The sequence below is a fragment of the Stenella coeruleoalba genome (assembly GCF_951394435.1).
Source record: "Stenella coeruleoalba genome assembly, chromosome: 5".
NCBI lineage: Eukaryota > Metazoa > Chordata > Mammalia > Artiodactyla > Delphinidae > Stenella > Stenella coeruleoalba.
Genome location: NC_137150.1, coordinates 50,830,473 through 50,856,832, shown reverse-complemented (window position 1 = coordinate 50,856,832; position 26,360 = coordinate 50,830,473). Strand labels below are relative to the sequence as shown.

At 39.6% G+C, this 26,360-nt stretch overlaps 1 pseudogene across 1 annotated transcript in view; it reads left to right on the top strand.

Annotated features, from left to right (window-relative positions):
- Positions 1–26,306, top strand: part of LOC307186339 (glycine cleavage system H protein, mitochondrial-like) — a 56,988-nt pseudogene extending 30,682 nt beyond the window's left edge. The window contains exon 2 of the transcript in view: positions 25,803–26,306. The product of the transcript in view is annotated as a glycine cleavage system H protein, mitochondrial-like (transcript). The remainder of the gene's footprint in view (positions 1–25,802) is intronic.
- Positions 26,307–26,360: the final 54 nt, after the last annotated feature.

Here is a 26,360-nt window from a genome sequence, read left to right as displayed (position 1 = left end):
GGTTGTTTTGCTGCATTCCATAGATTTTGTGTGGTTATTTGTTCAGTGTCATTTGTCTCAAGGTACTTTTAAATTTCTTCTTTGATTTCATTGTTGGCCCGTTGGTTTTTTAGTAACATATTTTATAGTCTCTGTAATCATTTTTTCTCATTTCTCTTTTTGTGGTTATTTTCCTAGTGTCATGTCATTGTGGTCTGAAAAGGTGCTTGAAGTAATTTCTATCCTCTAAAATTTGAGACTTGTTTTGTGCCCTAGTATGTGGTCTATCCTATAGAATGTTCCACGTGCACTTAAAGAATATGTATTTGGGGTTTTTTGGATGTAATGTCCTGAAAATATCAATTAAATCTAACTGTTCTGTTGTGTCATTTAGGATCTCTGTTTCCTTACTGATTTTTTTTTCTGTCCAGAAGATCTATCCATTGATGTGATTAGTGTTAAAGTCTCCTACTATTATTGTATTCCTGTCAATTTCTCCTTTTATGTCTGTTAGTACTTGTTTTATGTATTTAGGTGCTCCTATATTTGGTGCATAACGTTAACAAGTGTAATATCCTCTTGTATTGTGTAATATGCTCTTGTATTAATCCTTCTATCATTATATAGTGTCCTTTTTTTTGTCCTTTACTCATGGCCTTCATTTTAAAGTTTATTTTGTCTGAGTATTGCTACACCCACTTTCTTTCTGTTTATATTTTCTTTCCCATCCCCTCACTTTCAATCTATATGTGTCCTTTTTTTTATGGGAAGTTTCTTGTAGGCAGCATATTGTAGGCTCTTACAGAGTGGCAGATTGGATAATAAAATCTTTTGAATTTAGTCCATTGACATTTAATGTAATTATTAATATGTATTTATTGCCATTTTAAACTTTGTTTTCCCATTGATTTTATATCTCTTTCTATTTTCTTTTTTTACTTTCGTGGTTTGATGGTTTTCTTTTGTATTGTACTTGTGTTCTTTTTGTGTTCTGTGAGTCTATTGTATGTTTTTGATTTGTGGTTATCCTGCTTTTACAAGTATGTTAACCCACTATGTATTTTTTTGACCTGACACTAAATGGGATTTTTTTGACATTCTCTTTCTGGTATTTCATTGTTAGTGTAAAGAAATGCAACAGATTTCTGTATATTAATCTTGTATCCTGCTACCTTGCTGAATTCACTTATTAGTTTTTATGTGGAGACTTTGAAGTTCTCTAGAGTGTCATGTCATCTGCAGATAATAACAGTTTTACCTCTTCCTTCTGATTTGGATGTCTTTTACTTTTTCTTGTCTGACTTTTGTATCTATATTAAAGATACTGGCCTGTAATCTTTTTTGTAGTGTCTTTATCTGGTTTTGGCATCAGGGTGATAGTGGCTTCATAAAATAAATTTCAGAGTGTTCCCTCCTTTCAATTCTTGAATAGATTGATAAAGATATGTATAAGTTCTTTGTATGTTTGGAATTCCCCAGTGAAGCCACCTGGTCCTAGACTCTTGTTTGCAGGGAATATGCTTATTAGATTTGATTTCACTTCAAATGATCAGTCTGTTCAAGTTATCTGTTTCTTCTTGACTCAGCTTTTGTAGCCTGTTTCTAGAAACTTGTCCATTTCTTCTACATTGTTCAATTTGTTGCCATGTAACTGCTCAAAGTAATCTCTTATTTTTGATATTTCTGTTGCATCAATTATTTCTCCTTTAATTTCTTTTATTTGTGTCTTATTTTCTTGGTGAGCCTGGCTAGAGGTTTGTCATTTTTCTTTCTTTCTTTTTTAATCTTTTCAAGAAACAAGGTCTTGGTTTTATTGATCTGTCTTTGTTCTCTCTTTTATTTCCTCTTTGATCTTTATTTCCTTTCCTCTGCTGACATAGGGTTTTGTTTTCTTCTAGGTGGTAGGTTAGGTGTTTTGAAATTTTCCTTCTTTCTTGGGGAAGGCCGGTATGGCTGTGAACTTCTCTCTTAGAACTGCTTTTGTAGCATCCCATAGATTTCGTATGGTAGTGTTTGTTTGTGTTTTTTTTAACATCTTTATTAGACTATAATTGCTTTACAATTGTGTGTTAGTCTCTGCTTTATAACAAAGTGAATCAGTTATACATATACATATGTTGCCATATCTCTTCCCTCGTGCATCTCCCTCCATCCCACCCTCCCTATCCCACCCCTCTAGGTGGTCACAAAGCACCGAGCTGATCTCCCTGTGCTAGCGGCTGCTTCCCACCAGCTATCTATCTTACGTTTCATAGTGTATATATGTCCATGCCACTCTCTCACTTTGTCACAGCTTACCCTTCCCCTCCCCATATCCTCAAGTCCATTCTCTATTAGGTCCGTCTCCATATCCTCAAGTCCTTTCTCTAGTAGGTCTCTGTCTTTATTACCATCTTACCTCTAGGTTCTTCATGACATTTTTTTCCTTAGATTCCGTATATATGTGTTAGCATACAGTATTTGTCTTTCTCTTTCTGACTTACTTCACTCTGTATGACAGACTCTAGGTCCATCCACCTCACTACAAATAACCCAATTTCATTTCTTTCTATGGCTGAGTAATATTCCATGGTATATACGTGCCACATCTTCTTTATCCATTCATCTGATGATGGACACTTAGGCTGCTTCCATCTCCTGGCTATTGTAAATAGAGCTGCAATGAAATTTTGGTACATGACTCTTTTTAAATTATGGTTTTCTCAGGGTATATGGCCAGTATTCGGATTGCTGGGTCATATGGTAGATCTATTTGTAGTTTTTTAAGGAAACTCCATACTGTTCTCCATAGTGGGTGTACCAATTCACATTCCCACCAGCAGTGCAAGACTGTTCCCTTTTCTCCACACCCTCTCCAGCATTTATTGTTTCCAGATGTTTTGATGATGGCCATTCTGAGCGGTGTGAGATGATATCTCATTGTAGTTTTGATTTGCATTTCTCTAATGATTAATGATGTTGAGCATTCTTTCATGTGTTTGTTGGCAATCTGTATATCTTCTTTAGAAAAATGTCTGTTTAGGTCTTCTGCCAATTTTTGGATTGGGTTGTTTGTTTTTTTGCTATTGAGCTGCATGAGCTGCTTGTAAATTTTGGAGATTAATCCTTTGTCAGTTGCTTCATTTGCAAATATTTTATCCCATTTGGAGGGTTGTCTTTTGGTCTTGTGTATGGTTTCCTTTGCTGTGCAAAAGCTTTGAAGTTTCATTAGGTCCCATTTGTTTATCTTTGTGTTTGTTTTGGTTTGGTTTGATTTGGGGTTTTTTTGCGGTACGTGGACCTATCACTGTTGTGGCCTCTCCCACTGCGGAGCACAGGCTCCGGATGCACAGGCTCAGCGGCCATGGCTTACGGGCACAGCTGCTCTGCGGCATGTGGTGTCCTCCCGGACCGGGGCATGAACCCACGTCCCCTGCACCAGCAGGCAGACTCCCAACCACTGCAACACGAGGGAAGCCCTTTTTTTGTTTTTATTTCCATTTCTCTAGGAGGCAGGTCAAAAAGGATCTTGCTGTGGTTTATGTCATAGAGTGTTCTGCCTATGTTTACCTCTGAGAGTTTGATAGTTTCTGGCCTTACATTTAGGTCTTTAATCCATTTTGAGCTTATTTTTGTGTATGGTGTTAGGGAATGTTCTAATCTCATACTTTTACATGTACCTGTCCAGTTTTCCCAGCACCACTTATTGAAGAGGCTGTCCTTTCTCCACTGTACATTCCTGCCTCCTTTATCAAAGATAAGGTGACCATATGTGGGTGGGTTTATCTCTGGGCTTTCTATCCTGTTCCATTGATCTATATTTCTGTTTTTGTGCCAGTACCATACTGTCTTGATTACTGTAGCTTTGTAGTATAGTCTGAAGTCAGGGAGCGTGATTCCTCCAGCTCCGTTTTTCGTTCTCAAGATTGCTTTGGCTATTCGGGGTCTTTTGTGTTTCCATACAAATTGTGAAATGTTTTGTTCTAGTTCTGTGGAAAATGCCAGTGGTAGTTTGACAGGGATTGCATTGAATCTGTAGATTGATTAGGGTAGTAGAGTCATTTTCACAATGTTGATTCCTCCAATCCAAGAACATGGTATCTTTCTCCATCTATTTCTATCATCTTTAATTTCTTTCATCAGTGTCTTATAGTTTTCTGCATAGAGGTCTTTTGTCTCCTTAGGTAGGTTTATTCCGAGATATTTTACTCTTTTTTTTGCAGTGGTAAATGGGAGTGTTTTCTTGATTTCACTTTCAGATTTTTCATCATTAGTGTATAGGAATGCCAGAGTTTCTGTGCATTAATTTGTATCCTGCTACTTTACCAAATTCATTGATTAGCCCTAGTAGTTTTCTGGTAGCATCTTTAGGATTCTCTATGTATGGTATCATGTCATCTGCAAACAGTGACAGCTTTACTTCTTCTTTTCCGATTTGGATTTGGATTCCTTTTATTTCCTTTTCTTCTCTGATTGCTGTGGCTATAACTTCCAAAACTATGTTGAATAAGAGTGGTGAGAGTGGGCAACCTTGTCTTGTTCCTGAACTTAGTGGAATGTTTTCAGTATTTCACCATGGAGGACAATGTTGGCTGTGGGTTTGTCATATATGGCCTTTATTATGTTGAGGAAAGTTCCCTCTATGCCTACTTCTGCAGGGTTTTTATCATAAATGGGTATTGAATTTTGTCAAAAGTTTTCTCTGCATCTATTGAGATGGTCATATGGTTTTCTCCTTCAATTTGTTAATATGGTGTATCACGTTGATTGATTTGCATATATTGAAGAATCCTTGCATTCCTGGAATAAACCCCACTTGATCATGGTGTATGATCCTTTTAATGTGCTGTTGGACTCTGTTTGCTAGTATTCTGTTGAGGATTTTTGCATCTATGCTCATCAGTGATATGGGCCTGTAGTTTTCTTTCTTTGTGACATCCTTGTCTGGTTTTGGTATCAGGGTGATGGTGGCCTCGTAGAATGAGTTTGGGAGTGTTCCTCCCTCTGCTATATTTTGGAAGAGTTTGAGAATGATAGGTGTTAGCTCTTCTCTAAATGTTTGATAGAATTCTCCTGTGAAGCCATCTGGTCCTGGGCTTTTGTTTATTGGAAGATTTTTAATCACAGTTTCAATTTCAGTGCTTGTGATTGGTCTGTTCATATTTTCTATTTCTTCCTGATTCAGTCTTGGCAAGTTGTGCATTTCTAAAAATTTGTCCATTTCTTCCAGGTTGTCCATTTTATTGGCATAGAGTTACTTGTAGTAATCTCTCATGATCTTTTGTATTTCTGCAGTGTCAGTTGTTACTTCTCCTTTTTCACTTCGAATTCTATTGATTTGAGTCTTCTCCCTTTTTTCTTGATGAGTCTGGCTAATGGTTTATCAATTTTGTTTATCTTCTCAAAGAACCAGCTTTTAGTTTTATTGATCTTTGCTATCGTTTTCTTCATTTCTTTTTCATTTATTTCTGATCTGATCCTTGTGATTTCTTCTGCTAACTTCGGGGTTTTTATGTTCTTCTTTCTCCAATTGCTTTAGGTGCAAGGTTAGGTTGTTTATTCGAGATGTTTCCTGTTTCTTAAGGTAGGATTGTATTGCTATAGACTTCCCTCTTAGAAGTGCTTTTGCTGCATCCCATAGGTTATGGGTCATAGTGTCTCCATTGTCATTTGTTTCTAGGTACTTTTTTATTTCCTCTTTGATTTCTTCAGTGATCACTTTGTTATTAAGTAGTGTATTGTTTAGCCTCCATGTGTTTGTATTTTTTACAGATCTTTTCCTGTAATTGATATCTAGTTTCATAGCGTCGTGGTCGGAGAAGATACTTGATACAATTTCAATTTTCTTAAATATACCAAGACTTGAATTTGTGACCCAAGATATGGTCTTTCGTGGAGAATGTTCCATGAGCACTTGAGAAAAATGTGTATTCTGTTGTTTTTGGATGGACTGTCCTATAAATATCAATGAAGTCCATCTTGTTGAATGTATCATTTAAAGCTTGTGTTTCCTTATTTATTTTCATTTTGGATGATCTGTCCATGGGTGAAAGTGGGGTGTTAAAGTCCCCTACTATGAATGTGTTACTGTCGAGTTCCCCTTTTATGGCTGTTAGTATTTGCCTTATGTATTGAGGTGCTCCTATGTTGGGTGCATAAATATTTACAATTGTTATATCTTCTTGGATCGATCCCTTGATCATTATGTAGTGTCCTTCTTTGTCTCTTCTAATAGTCTTTATTTTAAAGTCTATTTGTCTGATACGAGAATTGCTACTCCAGCTTTCTTTTGATTTCCATTTGCATGGAATATCTTTTTCCATCCCCTCACTTTCAGTCTGTATGTGTCTCTAGGTCTGAAGTGGGTCTCTTGTAGAGAGCATGTTTATGGGTCTTGTTTTTGTATCCATTCAGCCAGTCTGTGTCTTTTGGTGGGAGCATTTAATCCACTTACATTTAAGGTAATTATCGATATGTATGTTCCTATTCCCATTTTCTTAATTGTTTTGGGTTTGTTATTGTAGGTCTTTTCCTTCTCTTGTGTTTCTTGCCTAGAGAAGTTCCTTTAGCATTTGTTGTAAAGCTTGTTTGGTGGTGGTGAACTCTCTCAGCTTTTGTTTGTCTGTAAAGGTTTTAATCTCTCCATCATATCTGAATGAGATCTTTGCTGGGTAGAGTAATCTTGGTTGTAGGTTTTTCTCCTTCATCACTTTAAATATGGTCTGCCAGTCCCTTCTGGCTTGCAGAGATTCTGCTGAAATATCAGGTGTTAACCTTATGGGGATCCCCTTGTGTGCTATTTGTTGTTTTCCCTTGCTGCTTTTAATATGTTTTCTTTGTATTTAATTTTTGACAGTTTGATTAATATGTGTCTTGGCATGTTTCTCCTTGGATTTATCCTGTATGGGACTCTCTGTGCTTTCTGGACTTGATTAACTATTTCCCTTCCCATGTTAGGGAAATTTTCAACTATAATCTCTTCAAATATTTTCTCAGTCCCTTTCTTTTTCTCTTCTTCTGGGAACCCTATAATCCGAATGTTTGTGCATTTAATGTTGTCTGCAGTAGTTATTTCCACTATTTTGTCTTCCAGGTCACTTATCTGTTCTTCTGCCTCAGTTATTCTGTTATTGATCCCTTCTAGAGTATTTTTAATTTCATTTATTGTGTTGTTTATTGTTTTTTGTTTTCTCTTTAGTTCTTCTAGATCCTTGTTAAATGTTTCTGCATTTTCTCTATTCTATTTCCAAGATTTTGGATCATCTTTACTATCGTTATTCTGAATTGTTTTTCAGGTATTCTGCATATTTCCTCTTCATCTGTTAGGTCTGGTGGGTTTTTATCTTGCTCCTTCATCTGCTGTGTGTTTTTCTGTCTTCTCATTTTGCTCATCTTACTGTGTTTCGGGTCTCCTTTTTGCAGGCTGTAGGTTATTAGTTCCCATTGTTTTTGGTGTCTGCCCCCAGTGACTGAGGTTTTTTTCAGTGGGTTGTGTAGGCTTCCTGGTGGAGGGGACTAGTGCCTGTGTTCTGGTGGATGAGGCTGGATCTTTTCTTTCTGGTGGGTAGGTCCACGTCTGGTGGTGTGTTTTGGGGTGTCTGTGGACTTATTATGATTTTAGGCAGCCTCTCTGCTAATGGGTGGAGTTGTGTTCCTGTCTTGCTAGTTGTTTGGGATAGGGTGTCTAGCACTGTAGCTTGCTGGTCGTTGAGTGAAGCTGGGTGCTGGTGTTGAGATGGAGATCTCTGGGAGATTTTTGCCATTTGATATTATGTGGAGCTGGGAGCTCTCTTGTGGACCTTTGTCCTGAAGTTGGCTCTGCCACCTCAGAGGCACAGCACTGACTCCTGGCTGCAGCACCAAGAGCCTTTCATCCACATGGCTCAGAATAAAAGGGAGAAAAAGTAGAAAAAAAGAAATAAAGAGCATAAAATAAAATAAAGTTATTAAAATAGAAAATAATTATTTAGAAAAAAAAATTTTATCAAGTAAAAAGAAACAAAGAAACAAAAGAAAGGACGGAGAGAACCCTAGGACAAATGGTGAAAGCGTAGCTATACAGACAAAATCTCACACAGAAGCATACACATACACACTCACAAAAGGAGGAAAAGGGGAAAAAATAATAAATCTTGCTCTCAAAGTCCACCCCCTCAATTTGGGGTGATTCGTTGTCCTTTCAGGTATTCCACCGATGCAGGGTACATCAAGTTGATTGTGGAGATTTAATCTGCTGCTCCTGCAGCTCCTGGGAGATATTTCCCTTTATCTTCTTTGTTCACACAGCTCCCGGGGTTTAGCTTTGGATTTTGTCCCGCTTCTGCATGTAGGGCGCTGGAGGGCATCTGCTCTTTGCTCAGACAGGAGGGGTTAAAGGAGCAGGTGCTTCAGTGGCTCTGACTCACTGAGGCCAGGGTGAGGGAGGGGCACGGAGTGCAGGGCCAGTCTTTGGCAGCAGAGCCTAGCGTGACATTGCACCAGCCTGAGGCACACTGTGCATTCTCCCTGGGAAGTTGTCCCTGGATCATGGGACCCTGGCAGTGGCCGGCTCCACAGGTTCCTAGGAGGGGAGGTGTGGAGAGTAACCAGTGCTCACACACAGGCTTCTTGGTGGCGGCAACAGCGGCCTTAGCATCTCATGCCCATCTCTGGCTCCGCGCTTTTAGCCGTGGCTTATGCCCATCTCTGGAGCTCATTTAAGTGCCAGTCCCAAACCCCTCTCCTCGCGCACCAGGAAACAAAGAGGGAAGAAAAAGTCTCTTGCCTCTTCGGCAGGTCCAGACTTTTTCCCAGACTCCCTCCCGGGTAGCCATGGTGCACTAACCCCTTCAGGCTTTGTTCAAGCTGCCAGTCCTTTCCCTGCGATCCGAGATCCGACCGATGCTGGAACCTCAGCTCCCAGCTCCTGCCCACCCTGGCGGGTGAGCAGACAAGCCTCTCGGACTGTTGAGTGCCGGTCGGCCCTGATCCTCTGTGCGGGAATCTCTCCACTTTGCCCTCCGCACCCCTGCTGCTGTGCTCTCCTCTGTTGCTCTGAAGCTTCCCCCCTCCGCCACCCACAGTCTCCGCCCTCAAAGGGGCTTTCTAGTGTGTGGAAACCGTTCCTCCTTCACAGCTCCCTCCCATTGGTGCAGGTCCTGTCCCTATTCTTTTTTCTCTGTTTATTCTTTTTTCTTTTGCCCTACCCAGGTACGTGGGGGGTTTCTTGCCTTTTGGGAGGTCTGAGGTCTTCTGCCAGCATTCAGTAGGTGTTCTGTAGGAGTTGTTCCATGTGTAGATGTATTTCTGGTGTATCTGTGTGGAGGAAGGTGATCCCCACGTCTTACTCTTCCACCATCTTCCCCCTCTCTCCCAGAGACATCTTTAAGAGCTTTTGGTAGTGTTTTTATTGTCATTTATCTTGGTACCTTCCGATTTTCTCTTTGATTTAATCATTGACCCACTGTTTTTTTTTTGTTTTTGTTTTTGTTTTTTTAGTAAACTGTTTAGTCTCCAAGTGTTCATTCTTTTCCCATTTTTCTTTCTATGGTTGATTTCTAATTTCATACTCTCGTGGTCAAAAAAATGTTTGAAGTAATTTCTATTCTCACATTTCTTGAGGCTTGTTTTGTGATCTGTTATGTAGTCTCCCCTAGAGAATATTCCATGTGCACTAGAAAAGGATGTATATTCTGGTTTTAGATGTACTGTCCTGTAGATGGCCATTAAGTTCAACTGGTCTATTGTGTCTTTTAGGACCTCTGTTGCTTTACTTTCTGTTCGATGATGTGTCCTCTGATGTCAGTGGAATATTAAAGCCTCCTATTATATCTCTGTCAGTTTCTCCCTTTGTTAGTATTTGTTTTATATTTAGGTGCTCCTAAATTGGGTGCATATATGTTAATCAGTATATTTTCATCTTGTATTAATCCCTTTATCACTATATAATAAATAATGTCCTCCTTTGTCTTTATGGCCTCTCTTTTAAAGTATTTTGTCTGAGGATCATGTTCTCTTTTTCAGTGAAGCTGTTTTGTTTTCTCAAGTCTCTACTTGATTAGATGAGATGGAATTAAGAAGGGAGACCTGACCATAGGCCCCTGATTACATGTATTTTCTCCTGTCTCATTTTCAGTTTAGTTTACTTCAAACATAGAATGTTAAGAAAATACATCTTAGTAGAATTTGGCCAGGATGGCAGAATAGAAAGACCCTGAGCTCACCTCCTCTCACAAGCACACTAAAATCACAACTAAAATCACAACTAAAATCACAGCTATCTGCAGAATAACCATAGATGAAAAAGACCCGGACCTACCAACAAAGATCTTCTATGACTAAAGACATAAGGAACCACAATGAGATGGGTAGGAGGGGTGAACTTGTGAAATAGTCAAGTCTTATACTCCTGGGGTAAGTGACACACACTGGAAAATAATTACATTGTAGTGGTTCTCCCACAGGAAATGTCTGAGCCCAATTTTGGGCTCCCTAGGCCAGAGGCCCTGCACCAGGAAAATGAGCCCCTAGAGCATTTGGCTTTGAAGGCCAGCAGGACTTAATTTTGGGAGAAATAAAACCACAAACCTGTAGTCTCCAGACAAAGCTTGCCCACCAGCAGGTCAGACCCTTCCCCAGAACCAGCTGGGCCCTAGCCCTGCCAACTAGCAGGCCAGTACAAGCTTTGGGACACCCAAGATGACATACCCAGCTGTGTCAGGAACTACCCCCAGTCCACAAGCAATCTGACACCAGCTCTGGGACCCTTGAGCCTTGCAACCAGACTCCAGGATCCATCTCTGCCTACCGGTAGCCCGGCAGTAACCCCAGGACCTGGCTTCATTCACCAATGGGCAGGTAACAGCCCTGGAGTCTTCTGGACCCTGACTCTGCCCACCTGTGAGCCAGTACTAGTCCCAGAGTCCCCTGGACCTCTGCAGTCAGCCAACTTGTGACCTGGCCCTGCCAACCAGCAGCCACAGCCATTTCACAAGGAAAGTCCTGGCAACCAACTGGACTGGGGACCAACCACACCTACCAGACTTCCCACTTAATCTGCCACAATAGAAGGACCCATGCAGCCCTCATGGGGGAACCCCTAGAGCATATAGAGGGGAGTGCACTGCTAGGACATATGGGATGTTTCCTACAGAGAGGAAATTCTCTAAGCTTGGTAAAGGTAACTAGCCTATTAGACACATAAAAATACGAATAGCAACTTATGTAAAACAAGGTGAAAGAGGAACATGTTCCAGACAAAGGAATAAGATAAAACCCCAGAAGAACTAAATGAAGTATAGATAGGCAATCCACCTGAGGAAGAGTTCAGGGTAATGACTGATGATATATAAAGATGATCAAAGAACTGGGGAGAAGAATGGATATACAGAGCAGGATGTACAGAGCAAGAAGTTAGAAGTCTTTAAAAAAGAGTTAGAAAATATAAAGAACAGTAGATGAAGAATACAATAACTTAAAGGAAAAATGCATCAGAAGGCATCAACTGTATATAGAAAGATTCAGAAGAATGGATCTGTGAACTGGAAGACAGCAGTGGAAATCACTGATGTTGAACAGGAAGAAAAAAGTGAAAATGGGGACAGTTAAGAGGCCTCTGGGACGCATCAACAGCACTAATATTTGCATTATAGGGAGAAGAGAAAAGGGGCTGAGAACATATTTGAAGACATAATAGCTGAAAATGTCCCTAACCTGGGAGAGGAAACAGTCACCCAAGTCCAGGAAGTGTGGAAGCTCCCATAGAGGCTCAACCCAAAGAGGACCACATCAAGACACACTACCTTTAATTTTTTGCCATTTTAATCACAAAGAATATTTTTAAATTTTTTATTTTATATTGGAGCATAGTTGATTAAAAATGTTGTGTTAGGGTCTTCCCTGGTGGCGCAGTGGTTGGGGGTCCGCCTGCCAATGTGGGGGGCATGGGTTTGTGCCCCGGTCCGGGAGGATCCCTGTGCCACGGAGTGGCTGAGCCCGTGGGCCATGGCCACTGAGCCTGCACGTCCGGAGCATGTGCTCCATGACGGGAGAGGCCACGGTGGTGAGGGGCCCGCATATCGAAAAAAAAAAATGTTGTGTTATTAAAGTGATTCAGTTATACATGTACATGTATCCTTTATTAAAAGCAGCAAGGGAAAAGCAACAAGTAACATACAAGGGAACTTCCATAAGCCTATCAGCTGACTTTTCAGCAGAAATTCTGCAGGCCAGAAGGGAATAGCACAATATATATGCACCCAACATAGGAGCACTTAAAAACATAAAGCAAATATTAAGTCATAAGTGGAGAAATCAATAGTAACACAATAATAATGGGGTGTTAAAGTCCCTTACTTACATCAATGCCTAGATCATCCAGACAGAAAATCAATAAGGAAACATGGGTCTTAAATGACACATTAGACCAATGGACTTAATTGATATATATACAACATTCCATCCAAAAGCAGCAGAAATCTATTGGATACAATCTATACAATCTATACAATAACAATGAACTATCAGTGAAATTAAGGAAACCATTGCATTTATCATCACATCAGAAAGAATAAAACATCTAGGAATAAACCTACCTAAGGAGGTAAAATATCTATACTCAAATTATAAGACCCTGAGGAAAGAATTGAAGATGACAGAAAACGATGGAAAGATATACTGTGTTCTTGGATTGGAAAAATTAATATTGTTAACATGACCATACTACTCCAGGCAATCTACAGATTCTGTGCAATCCCTATCAAAATACCAATGACATTTTTCACAGAACTAAAATAAATACTTTTAAAATCTGTATGGTGACTGACACAAAAGACCCTGAATAGCCAAAACAATCTTAAGAAGAAGAGATAAAGGAACCATGCACCCTGACTTCAGACTATACTACAAAGCTACAGTAATCAAAACAGAATGCTTCTGGTACAAAAACAGACACATAGAACAATGGAACATGATAGAGAGCCCAGAACTAAACTCACACACTTATGATCAATTAATCTATGACAAAGGAGGCAAGAATGTACAATGGACAAGAGACAGTCTTTTCAATAAGTGGTGCTGGGAAAGCTGAACATCTACATGTAAAAGAGTGAAATTAGAATATTCTCTAACACCATATATAAAAATAAGCTCAAAATGGATTGAAGATCTAAATATAAGACCAGATGCCATAAATCTCCGAAGGAAAACATAGGCAGAAAACACTCTTTGACAGAAATTGTAGAAATATTTTTCTTGCTCTGTCTCCTAAAGCAAAGGAAATAAAAGCAAAAATTAACAAATGAGACCTAATTAAACTTAAATGTTTTTACACAGCAAAGGAAACTGTTGACAAAATGAAAAGACAACCTACTGAATGGGAAAAAAATATTTGCAAATAATGACCAACAAAGGGTTAATATCCAAAATATATAAACAGCTCATATAACTCAACATCAAAAAAAATAAAGACAACCCAACTTAAAAATGGGCAGAACTAAATAGATATTTTTCCAAAGAGGAAATGCAGATAGTCAACAGACACAGGAAAAGATGCTCAACATTGCCAATCATCAGGGAAATGCAAATCAAAACCACAATGAATATCACTTCACACCTGTCAGAATGGCTATCATCAAAAAGACCACAAATAACATGTTGATAAGGATGTGCAGAAAAGGGAATCCTCATACACTGTTGATGGGAATGTACATTGGTACAGTCACTGTGGACACAGTACAGAGATTTCTCAAAAGACTAAAAATAGAAATACCATAAGACCCAGCAATTCAATCCTGGGTATATATCCCCCCCAAAACCCAGAAACACTAATTTGAAAAGATACATGCACCCCAATGTTTATAGCAGCATTATTTACAATTGCTAAAATGTAAAAGCAACCTAAGTGTCTATTAGTAGGTGGATAAAGAAGAGGTGGTATGTGTGTGTGTGTGTGTGTGTATATATATATATATATATATATATGTGTATATATATGTCTGTACATATATATGTATATATATAATGGAATACTACTCAGCCATAGAAAAAATGGAATTTTGCCATTTGCAACAACATGGATGGACTTGGAGGGTGTCATGCTAAGTGAAATAAGTAAGACAGAGAAAGACAAATACTGTATGATATCACTTATACATGGAATCTGAAAAATAAAGCTAGTGAATACAACAAAAAAGTAGACTTGGATATAGAGAACAAATTAGTGGCTACTAGTGGGGAGAGGGGAGGGGCAATTTAGGGGTGTAGGGCATTAAGAGGTACAAACTAATAGGTATAAAATAAGCTACAAGGAAATATCGTACAGCATGGGGAATATAGCCAATATTTTATAATAAGTACAAATGGACTATAACCTTTAAAAACTGTGAATCACTATATTGTACATCTGTAACTTACATAATATTGTACATCACCTATACTTCAATTAAAAAGGACATGTTAAAAGTCTACTTTGTTTGTCTGGTAGGAGTATTGCTGTCCCTGTTTTCTTGTCATTTTCATTTGCATGAAATATAATTTTCCAACCCTTTACTTTCAGTCTGTGCCTGAGGTGAGTCTCTTGTAGGCAGCATACTGTAGGTTCTTTTTTTAAATCTAATCTGCCACTGTCTTCTGATCGGAGCATTTAGTCCATTGACATTTAAAGTAATTATTGATAGGTACATATTTATTGCCATTTAAAATCTTGTTTTCTAGTTTTTGCAGTTCTTCTTTGTTCATTTTTGTGTGTGTGTGTGGTTTGATGGTTTTCTTTTGTAGTATGCTTGAGTTACTTTCTTTTTGGTTTTTGTGAATCTATTATATGTTTTTGATTTGTGGTTACCCTGGTTTGCAAGTATGTTGACCCATAGCTATAGCTACTTGCTTAAACTGATAGTCATACAAGTTCAAACACATTCTAAGAGATCTGCATTTTAACACTCCCCGTCCTCACATTTGTGATTTTGATGTCCTATTTTACATCTTCATGTTTATCCTTTTGCTGTTAATTGTAGTCATAATCATTTTTATAAAATTTGATTGTTTTTAGTCTCTGTAGTCGTTTATTTAAGTGATCTTCAATCCTTTTGTATATTTGCCTCTCCTACTGTGATTTGCCCTCTCCAATAGATTCTTGCTTATTTTCTATTTAGAGAAGACCTTTCAATATTTCTTTTAGGGTAGGTTTAGTATTGCTGAATTCTTTTAGTTTTTGCTTGTCTGAAAAATTCTTTATCTTTCCTTCTATTCTTAATGATAATCTTGCTGGGTAGCATATCCTATGTTGCAGGTTTTTCCCTTTCAGGACTTTGAATATATCTTGTCACTCCCTTCCGGCCCTCAAAGTTTCTGCAGAAAAATCAGCTGATAACCGTATGGGGGTTCCCTTTTAACTGACATTTTGTTTTTCTCTTGTTGCCTTTAGAATCCTCCCCTTAACTTTTGCCATTTAAATTATGATATGCTTTGGTGTGGGTCTGTTTGGGTTTATCTTGTTTGGGACCCACTGTGCTTCCTATACCTGGATATCTGTGTCCTTCTTTAGATTTGAGAAGTTTTCAGCCATAATTTCTTCAGATACATCTTCAATCCCTTTCTCTCTATCTTCTCCTCCTGGAACCCCTATTACATATAGGTTGGCATGCTTTATATTATCCCATAAATCTCATACGTTGCTTTCATTTTTTTTTTATTTGTCTGTCTGCTGTTCTGATTGGGTGACTTCCAGTATTCTTTCTTCTAGATCATTCATTCATTCTTCTGTGTCTTTTAGTCTGCTATTCATTGCTTCTACATTGGTTTTTATCTTGGCAATTGGATTGTCTAATTTTGTTTGGTTCATCTTTATAGTTTCTTGTTCCTTGTTACAGTGAACTTCATTTCACTGAAGTGAAACTTCAATAAACTTCATTTATTGATAATCTTTCTTAATTCCTTTAGCATTTTTATTATCTCCTTTTGGACTTGGGGTCTCGTAGGCTGATGAGGCCTGATCATCGTGTGTTCTTTCAGGGGATTCCTCTTGTTCTTTTAGTTGGGAGTAGTTCCTCTGCTTTTTATTTTCCCTAACTTTCTTTGTCTCTATGAATTTAGGAGAAAGAGTTACCTACTGTGGTCTTGAACGTTTTTTGTTGTTGTTATTGTTGTTGTTTAATGTGGGAGCATCCCTCTGTAGACTGTTTTCCAATATTTTTAGTGTGAGGGCTTGTTTTGGTATGGATCCAGCCACATCTTTCCTTAGAGTGTGCTCGCCTTATCCCCTTGATGGGGAATGTGAGTGGTGGTATACTGCCCAGAGCCTGTGCTGGATGTGGGGTGGGGCCTCCTCTTTGCTCCATGGCTGTCACTGCCCTGTCAGGGGCGGGGTCTCCTCCCCAGTTGTTGGAGTAGAAGCCCTGAGGGTCGGGTTTGATCAGGCTCTGTTGTCCTTGAGTGCATGCCTTGCCCCAAAGTTGGTGTTCACTAAAGCAAGTAAGGCTCATGTGGTCACAGTGAACCTATGCATCATCTGTGTAGGTGTCTGCACTTCCTTCCAGAAGCAGCCCAAAGTCGCATCACTTTCTCCATTTTGTTCAACCGAGACTTAGTGCTAGGCTGTGGTGTGGAGTAGGCGGGGTTTGGTGGACTGTGGCTACAGGAATGGAGATGGCTGTGCTGCCACCTGGGACCTGGGCTGCCTCTGTGGTAGACCTCTCCCAGGATCTGTCTGCCCCAGAAGTGGTATAAAGTGGGTGGAGCTGGAGCGCTCCCACTGGGAAATGAACAGTCACGTATTCCTGCCCAGGGCCTGTCCATCCAAGACTCAGCACCCAGTGCCTGCCTGTTCCTGTGGTGCCACCTGGTGTGCACCGACAGTGTGCACTGCAGCCACACCTGTGCTGTGCACGCACGGACAATGGGCTCCACGGTTTGGCCCAGATCACACCCCAGGTGCCCTGTCTGTCTCTGTGCAGCTAGACCAAATCTCTGCCATGATCTCACGCCATGCTGCGGTGTGGAGTGAAGGGGCCCTGGGTGTTTGCCCCTTCCGATTGGGAAGCTTGGCAAGTCAGCAGCCAGCCGTTGGTGCATGTCTCTCTCCATCCCGATGTTAGGAAGCCCACACAGGCAGCCCCTCTATCTGTCCCAGATTTCTCAGCAGGCAAGAGGGCTTCCCCAGGGTGAAGGTCTGCCCACGTGGACCTTCTCTTCCTTACAGATCACTCCCAGGGGCAGAGTCCCATCCTGATGACTTTTTTTCCCCATCCTACTCTGGTTCTATAGAGATCTTTCTTGCAGCTTTGGCTGTGTAGATCTCTTGCCAGTTTCTAGTTGCTTTTCTGTGAGAATTGTTCCACATGTAGATGCATTTTTGATGTGTTTGTGGGGGAAGGTGAGCTTCACATCCGCTGTGTGGTAGCATCTGAAATAAGCTTTGTAGAAGTGTACTGTGTTCCCTGAGCAGGGAGAGTCCTGGTGTTGGCTGGCATTCTTCCTGACTGGCAGTTTTGCAATCCAAATTGCAGATGTTTGCAGTTGGCTTGGGGACAATTTTCTCAAAGTCTAAGGTTGTGCATATGTGGGGGACCTTGCCAGGGGACCTCGTCCCCTGATTATATCAGTCAAGGAATTGTAGTTTGGACAGAAGCCCACCTACCTCAGAAGAGTCCAGTCTTCATAGAATCATAAAGTTAAGGACTTTAGATTATGTAGTTCAAAATTTGCCTTACATTGGAGGAAAACAAAGCTCAGAGTTTTTATTCCTTTTTTCAGAGGAGTCTCGGTCTGTCTTTTAGAAGTACGATCACCCCTTAGTCAAACATCTGACTCTTGTATGAGTACCCCTGGTGCCTTTCATCAGGAGGGGAGAGGATGGCAGTGAAGGGATGGACTCAAGCCTGAAGGTCAAAACTACAGCTGCTTCTCCTTTAATACTTTTTTAAACCTTGTTTTAACACCACATTATTTATGAGATTGAAGTTCAATGCTGGTACCTTTGTTGTTCACATCAGTTAAAGGTAACCACAAGAGGAGAGGTCCTGAAGGGTTCTGGCAGGCAGCATGGCACAGGGTTAGAGTATACTGGCCTCAGAAATTAATTAGAGCCAGGCTTGAATTCTCCATCAACATTTATATGCTCAAATTACTTGAGCACCTTGTGCTTCAAGGGGAGATAGATATAATTGCCTCAAAGGGTTGTTATGAGGCATAGATGATATGATGTATGTCAAGTGCTCATCAATTAGTGCTCCAATTCAGCATCATTTTGTTAAATTAAAAAATATAGATTTCCTAAATTCAGCATATATGATTTGAAAAGTAAAAACAAAATGAAAACACACAAAGGAAAAGGCCAAATCTGAATAAATTCCCAGGACAGAAATCTTTGAGGTTGTGCATTTGGTACATTGTGTATCCTAATTTATTTATTGTTTTTAATTTTTTTTATTGAAGTATAGTTGATTTACAATGTTGTGTTATTTCTGCTGTACAGCAAAGTGATTCAGTTATACATATACACATTCTTTTTCATATTCTTTTCTATTATGGTTTATCACAGAATATTGAATATAATTCCCTGTGCTATACAGTAGGACCTTATTGTTTACCTATGCTATATATACCAGTTTGCATCTGCTAATCCCAAACTCTCAATCGGTCCCTCTCCCACCCCCCGCCCCCTTGGCAACCACCAGTCTATTCTCTATGTCCGTGATTCTGTTTCTGTTTCATAGATAGGTTCATTTGTGTCATATTTTAGATTCCACTATAAGTGATATCATATGGTATTTGTCTTTCTCTTTATGACTTACTTAACTTAATGTGATAATTTCTAGTTGTATCCATGTTGCTGCAAATGGCATTATTTCATTCTTTTTTATGGCTGAGTAATATTTCATTGTATATATATACCATATCTTCTTTATCCATTCCTCTGTTGATGGACATTTAGATTGTTTCCATGCCTTGCCTATTGTGAATAGTGCTGTGATGAACATAGGGGTGCATGTGCCTTTTTGAATTACAGTTTTGTCTGGAAATATGCCCAGGAGTGGGATTGCTGGATCATATGGTAATTCTGTTTTTAGTTTTCTGAGGAACCTCCATACTGTTTTCCACAGTGGCTTCACCAACTTATATTCCCACCAATAGTGTAGGAGGGTTTCCTTTTCTCCCCACCCTCTCCAGCATTTGTTATCTGTAGCCTTTTTAATGATGGCCATTCTGACTGGTGTGAGGTGATACCTCATTGTAGTTTTGATTTGCATTTTTCTAATAATTAGCGATGTTGAGCATCTTTTCATGTGCCTATCAGCCATTTGTATTTCTTCCTTGGAGAAATGTCTCTTTAGGTCTTCTGCCCACTTTTTTGATTGGGTTGTTTGTTTTTTTGTTTTTATTGAGTTGTATGAGCTGTTTGTATATTTTGGAAATTAAGCCCTTGTTTGTTGCATTGTTTGCAAGTATTTTCTCCCATTTGTAGGCTGTCTCTTCTTATTATGGTTTCCTTTGCTGTGCAAAAACTTGTAAGTTTGATTAGGTCCCATTGGCTTAATTTTGTTTTTATTTCTATTGCCTAGGGAGACTGACCTAAGAAAACATTGGAACAGTTTATGTCAGAGAATGTTTTGCCTATGTTCTCTTCTAGGAGTTTTATGTGTCATGTCTTATGGTTAAGTCCTTAAGTCATTTTGAGTTTATTTTTGTGTATGGTGAGAGGGTGTGTTCTAACTTCACTGATTTACATGCAGCTGTCCAACTTTCCCAACACCACTTGCTGAAGAGACTGCCTTTTTCCCTTTGTATATTCTTACCTCTTTTTTTCAAAGATTAATTGATTGTAGGTGTGTGGGTTTATTTCAGGCTCTCTATTCTGTTCCATTGATCCATATGTCTGTTTTTGTGCAATAGCATGCTGTTTTGATTACCGTAGCTTTGTAGTATTGTATGAAGTCTGGGAAGGTTAAGCCTCCTGCTTTGTTTTTTTCCTCAGGATTGCCTGGGCAATTCTGGGTCTTTTATGGTTCCATATGAATTTTAGGATTATTTATTCTAGTTATGTGAAAAATGTCATGGGTAATTTGATAGGGACTGCATTAAATCTATAGATTGTTTGGGGTACTATGGCCATTTTAACAATATTAATTCTTCCAATCCAACAGCATGGGATATCTTTCCATTTCTTTGAATCATCTTCAGTTTCATTTATTAATGTTTTATAGTTCTCTTTCACTTCCTTGGTGTGGTTTATTCCTAAGTATTTTATCTTCTGGGTTGCTTTTCCTTTATGACATTTCATTTTTGGTGTAAAGAAATTCAACCAGTTTCTGTATGTTAATCTTGTATCCTACTACCTTGCTGAATTTATCAGTTCTAGTAGTTTTTGTGTGGGTTTTCTATATGTAGTATCATATTATCTGCATATAATGACAATTTTACCTCTAGCCTTCCAATTTGGATATAACTTATTTCTTTTTCTTCTGTGATTGCTGTGGTTAGGACTGCCAATACTGTGTTGAATAGAAGTCATGGGAGTTGGCTCTTTGTCTTGTTCCAGATTTTAGCAGTGAGTATTATATTGGCTGTGGGTTTGTCATAAATAGCTTTTACTATTTTGAGATGTGTTCCCTCTATACCCACTTTGGTAAGAGTTTTAATCATGGATATATGCTGAATTTTATCCAAGTCCTTTTCTGCATCTACTGAGATGATCATGTGGTTTTTGTCTCTTATTTATGTGGTGTATCACATTGATTGATTTGCATATGTTGAATCATCCTTGTGAAATTGGGATGAATCCCACTTGTTCATGGTGTGTGATCTTTTTTATGTGCTGTTGGATTTAGTTTGTTAACATTTTGTTGAGAATTTTTGCATCTATGTTCATCAAAGATATTGGCCTGTAATTTTCTTTTTTGGTGGTATCTTTGTCTGGTTTCGGTATCAGGGTGATGGTGGCTTTATAGAATGTCCTTGGGTGTGTTCTTTCCTCTTCAATTTTTTGGAAGAGTTTGAGAAGGATTGGTATAATTTCTTCTTTGTATGTTGGGTAGAATTTGCCTGTGAAGCTATCTGGTCCTGGATTTTTGTTTGTAGGGAGTTTTTGTTTGTTTGTTTGTTTTTGCGGTACGCGGGCCTCTCACTGTTGTGGCCTCTCCTGTTGCGGAGCACAGGCTCCGGATGCGCAGGCTCAGTGGCCATGGCTCACGGAACTAGCCGCTCCGCGGCATGTGAGATCTTCCCAGACCGGGGCACGAACCCGTGTCCCCTGCATCGGGAGGTGGACTCTCAACCACTGCACCACCAGGGAAGCCCTGTAGGGAGTTTTTAAATTACAGATTCTATTTCACTTCAAATTATTGGTCTGTTCAAATTATCTATTTCTTCTTGATTCAGTTTTGGTGGGCTGTATGTTTCTAGAAACTTGTCCATTTCTTCTAGGTTATTGAATTTGTTGGCATATAATTGTTCATAGTAGTACCTTACAGTTTTTTTTTTTTGTATTTCTGAGGTATCAGTTGTTATGTCTCCTTTTTCATTTCTTATTTTGTTTATTTGTGTTCTCTCTTTTCTTCTTGGTGAGCTTGGCCAGAGATTTGTCAATCTCGTTTATCCTTTCAAAGAACCAGCTCTTGGTTTTATTGATTTTCTCTATTATTTTTTTAATCTCTGATTTATTTATTTCCTCTCTGATCTTTATTATTTCCTTCCTTCTGCTGACTTTAGGTTTTGTTTATTCTTCGTTTTCTAATTCTTTTAAGTGGGAACTTATGTTGTTTATTTGAGATTTTTCTTGTTTTTTGAGGAAGTCTTGTATTGCTATGAACTTCCCTCTAAGGATTGTTTTTGCTGCATCCCATAGATTTTGTATGGTTGTGTTATCATTGTCATTTTTCTCAAAGTATTTTTAAATTTCCTTTTTGATTTCATCATTGACCCATTGGTTTTTTTAGTAGCATGTTGTTTAGTCTCCATGTAATCGTTTTTTTCTCATTTTTCTTTCTGTGGTGGATTTCTAGTTTCATACTGTTTTGGTCAGAAAAGATGCTTGAAATAACTTCTATCCTCTTAAATTTGTTAAGGCTTGTTTTGTGCCCTAGTATACGGTCAATCCTAGGGAATGTTCCATGTGCACTTGAAAAGAATGTGTATTCTGATTTTTTTGGATGTAATGTCCTGAAAATATCAATTGTCTAACTGTTCTATTGCATCATTTTGTATCTCTGTTGCCTTATTGATTCTTTAACTGGAAGATCTGTCCATTGATGTGAGTGGGGTATTAAAGTCTACTATTATTGTATCCCTGTAAATTTCTCTATGTCTGTTAGTATTTGTTTTATGTATTTGGGTGCTCCTATATTAGGTGCATGTATGTTAATGAGTGTAAAATCCTCTTCTTGTATTGACCCTTTTATCATTATATAGTGTCCTTCTTTATCTTTCTTTATAGCCTTTGTTTTAAGGTCTATTTTGTCTGATATGAGTATCATGACCCCTGCTTTCTTGTCATTTCCATTTGCATGAAATATCTATTTCCATGCCCTCACTTTCAATCTGTGTGTGTCCTTTGCCCTAAAGTGTGTCTTTTGTAGACAGCATATTGTAGGCTCTTGTTTTTTTAATCCAATATGCCACTCTGTGTCTTTTGATTGGAGCACTTATTCCATTGACATTTAAGGTAATTATTGATAGATATGTATTTATTGCCATTTTCAACCTTGTTTTCCCATTGATTTTATATTTCTTCTTTGTCCCTTTCCTTTTCTCTTTGTTTTTCCTTTTGTGGCTTGATGATTTTCTTTTGTATTATACCTATGCTCTCTTCTTTTTGGTTTCAGTGACTCTATTGTATGTTTTTCATTTGTCGTTACTCTGTTTTTAAAGTTTGTTGACCCCCTCCTATATCTATTTACCTTAGACTGGTAGTCATATAGGCTCAAACACATTCTAGGAAAAACAAAAACAAAAAACTACACTTTTTCACTCTCCTTCCCCACATTTTATGATTTTGATGTCGTCTTTTACATCTTCAGGTTCACCCCTCTGCTGTTCATTGTGCACTATCATCACTTTCACAGAAAATTTTTTGATTTAAAAAATCTGTGTATGGCTTATTTAAGTGTTTTCCAGTTGTGATTTTCTCTTTCCTATAGATTCTTCTTTTCTCTTTGGAGAAGAGTTTTTAATATTTCCTTTAGGATAGGTTTAGTATTGGTGTATTCATTTAGTTTTTGCTTGGCTGAGAAAATTTTTTTTATCTCTCCTTCTATCCTAAGTGATAATCTTGCTGAGTAGAGTATCCTAGGTCACAGATTTTTCCCTTTCAGGACTTTGAATATATCTTGCCACTCCCTTCTGGCCTGCAGTGTTTCTGTAGAGAAATCAGCTGATAGCTTTATGGGGGTTTCCTTGTAATTAACTGTGTTTTTCTCTTGCTACCTTTAAAATCCTCTCTTTATCTTAACTTTTGCCATTTTTATAATAATATGTTTTGTTGTAGGTCTGTTTCGGGTTTATCTTGTTTGGGACCCTCTATGCTTCCTGTACCTGGATATCTGTTTCCTTTTTTAGGTTTGGGAAATTTTCAGCTATAATTTCTTAAGATACATTTTGGATCCCTTTTTCTCTTTCTTCCCCTTCTGGAATTGCTATTATGTGTAGGTTGGCATGCTTTATATTATCCCATAGGTGTTTTATATTGCTTTCATTTTTTTTTTGTTGTTTTAATTTGGCTTTCTGTCTGCTGTCCTGATTGGGTGATTTCCATTATTCTATCTTCCAGGTCACTTATATGTTCTTCAGCATTATTCATTCTGCTATTCATTGCCTTTAGCTCAGCTTTTGTCTCTGCAAATGAGTTTTCTAATTTTTCTTGGTTCCTCTTTATAGTTTCTAGTTCCTTTTTACAGTACTCTGCATTTCTGTTGATAGCCTTTCTTAATTCCTTCAGTATTCTCATTATCTCCTTTTTGAAATTGGTGTCTATTAGACTGAAGAGGTCTGCTTCATTGTCGGTTCTTTCAGGGAAGTGCTCTTGGTCTTTTAACTGGAAGTGGTTCCTCTGGTTCTTCATTTTACTTATATTTCTCTTACTCTGTGAATTTAGGAGAAACATTTATCTACTGTGGTCTTGGAGGGCTATTTATATGTGGGATCATCCCTGTGTAGCTTGTGTGAGTTCAGTATATTTGATGTGAGGGCTGTTTTTAGTATGGATGCCTGTCACCTGTTTCCTCAGTGTGTGCTGGTCATTATCCCCTTGATAGGGGGTGTGCAGGTGCAGTGGCTGGTGCCCAGTCTTGGGGTTCTTGGCAGTGGCAGGCAGCTCAGGCATGCCCCAGGGACACGCCATGCATGTGAACATGGCTTTCAACCACTCCTGGAGTCTGGGAGGGAGGTGGCAGGGGCCCGTGACCACTCCTGGCATCCAGGGGGTCAGTGTCAGTGGCCTGAGACTGCTCCCGGGGTTTGGGAGGGAGGTGGCAGGGGTCTGCCATTGCCCCTTGAGCCTGTGCAGCTAGTGTCCTCCTCTCTGTGAGTGCACACACAGGGAAAAAGGCTACAATCCAGGTCCTGCCACTCCCCTCGGGCACCCCCCCACAAACAATGGCACCTGACCTCTAAGGTGGCCCAGACTTCCTCTATGTACACCCCCTCCTGAAGTCGCACTGAATTCCAGCCCCCCGCATCTGTCTCCACACAGCCACCCCCAGTCCTCTCCTTGGTTCTGATCTCCGAAGCCTGAGTTCCAGCACCCAGCCCCTGCCGGCACTGGCGGACATGCACATCAGCGTGGGGAGTGCAGGGTGGTGGGACTGACTGTGCAGTTCTCCCTCTGCTCCGGCTGCCACAAACTGGCTTCTGTTCTTTCCTTTGAGGCTCTGAAGCTACCCCTCTGTCCTGGCTGATCTCCCCGCCAGGGAGAGGGGGCTTCCCAGGGTGCAGGAACTTTCCTCTTTCACAGCTTCCTCCCAGGGGTGCAGGTCCCAGACCGATTTCTCTCTCGCCTTTTTTTTTTCTTGTTTCCTACCCAGATATGTGGAGATTTTCTTGCCCTTTCAGTAGTCTGAGGTCTTCTGCCAGAGTTCAGTAGGTATTCTGTGAGAATTGTTCCACATGTAGATGTAATTTTGTTGTGTTTGTGGGAGGGGGTGAGCTTCACGTCCTACTATTCTGCCGTCTTGATCACTCTCCTGTATATAATAATTTAAATAAACCCATTTTGCAATACGAGATAGGTCTTACGTGCTTTCTATCCTAGTTGGGAACCTTCCGGCCTCTGGTGTCAGAAACCCAAGTTCAAGTAGCTTAAACACAAGGGGGCATAAGGAAAGCAGGGAAGAGGTCTCAGAGAACCTAAGGACAGAATAAATGGGGCCTTAACTAGGGATCTCCTATCACATCTTTGCCCCTCTTTTTTCCTTCTCTTTTCCTGCCAGCATGTTTTCTCTTACCAACCACTGGCTTACTCTACACCAAGAAAACCAGTTGCTCAAAATTTTCAAGGTTTTCATCTTGCAGTTCTGGCATTAGAGCAAGACTAACTTGATTCTTAATCCCAAATGGTTAGGGACCCATTCCTAAAATAATGTCCTTAAGTCTGGGCAAGGGATTTTTTGAAAAAAACAACAACTTGTGGAGAACCAAGTGGATGGAGTTGGAGGTGGGACAGGATGCCCCTAGCCCACTGCCCAGAGGAGGCAGTGGCAGACAAATTAAAAGACACCCATTATTTTTTTCCTTCTCTCCCACATGACTATTGCAAACCCAAAATCTATTATATCTTATCTCAGGCTCTGCAAAAATAACATTATTGAACTTTCAGGGTTCCAGCAAAAGCACCGTAAGTTTAGAAAAGCTAATTCTTACTGTGAACATGGCTCTGTAAGTGGCACGGAGCGTGCAGGCCGCAGTCTGTAGGCTGCGGGCCATCTCTGTGCCCAGTGCGCCCCTGACCGCTGCAGCCCTGGGGACTGTGGGTGGGCGCCCTCCGGGCTTGGCGCACCGGCCCTGCTCTGGTGTCGGTGCATAAATTCACAGACAAACATGAATGGGTACCAAGAGAAAACAGTGTTGGAACAGTGGAAATCAGCAATTTTGCACAGGAAGCTTTAGGAGTTGTTGTTTACTGTAGTCTGCCTGAAGTTGAGACAAAATTGAACAAACGAGAGGAATTTGGTGCTTTGGAAAGTGTGAAAGCTAGTAATGAACTCTATTCTCCTCTATCAGAAGTAACTGAAATTAGTGAAGCTCTAGCAGAAAATCCAGGACTTGTCAACAAATCTTGTTATGAAGATGGTTGGCTGATCAAGATGACGCTCAGTAACCCTTCAGAACTAGATGACCTAATGAGTGAAGGAGTGTATAAGAAATGCATAAAATCTATTGAGTGAAAATGGAACCCCTAAATAAACTAGTTTGAAACAACTTAATCTAGCATAGTTGTC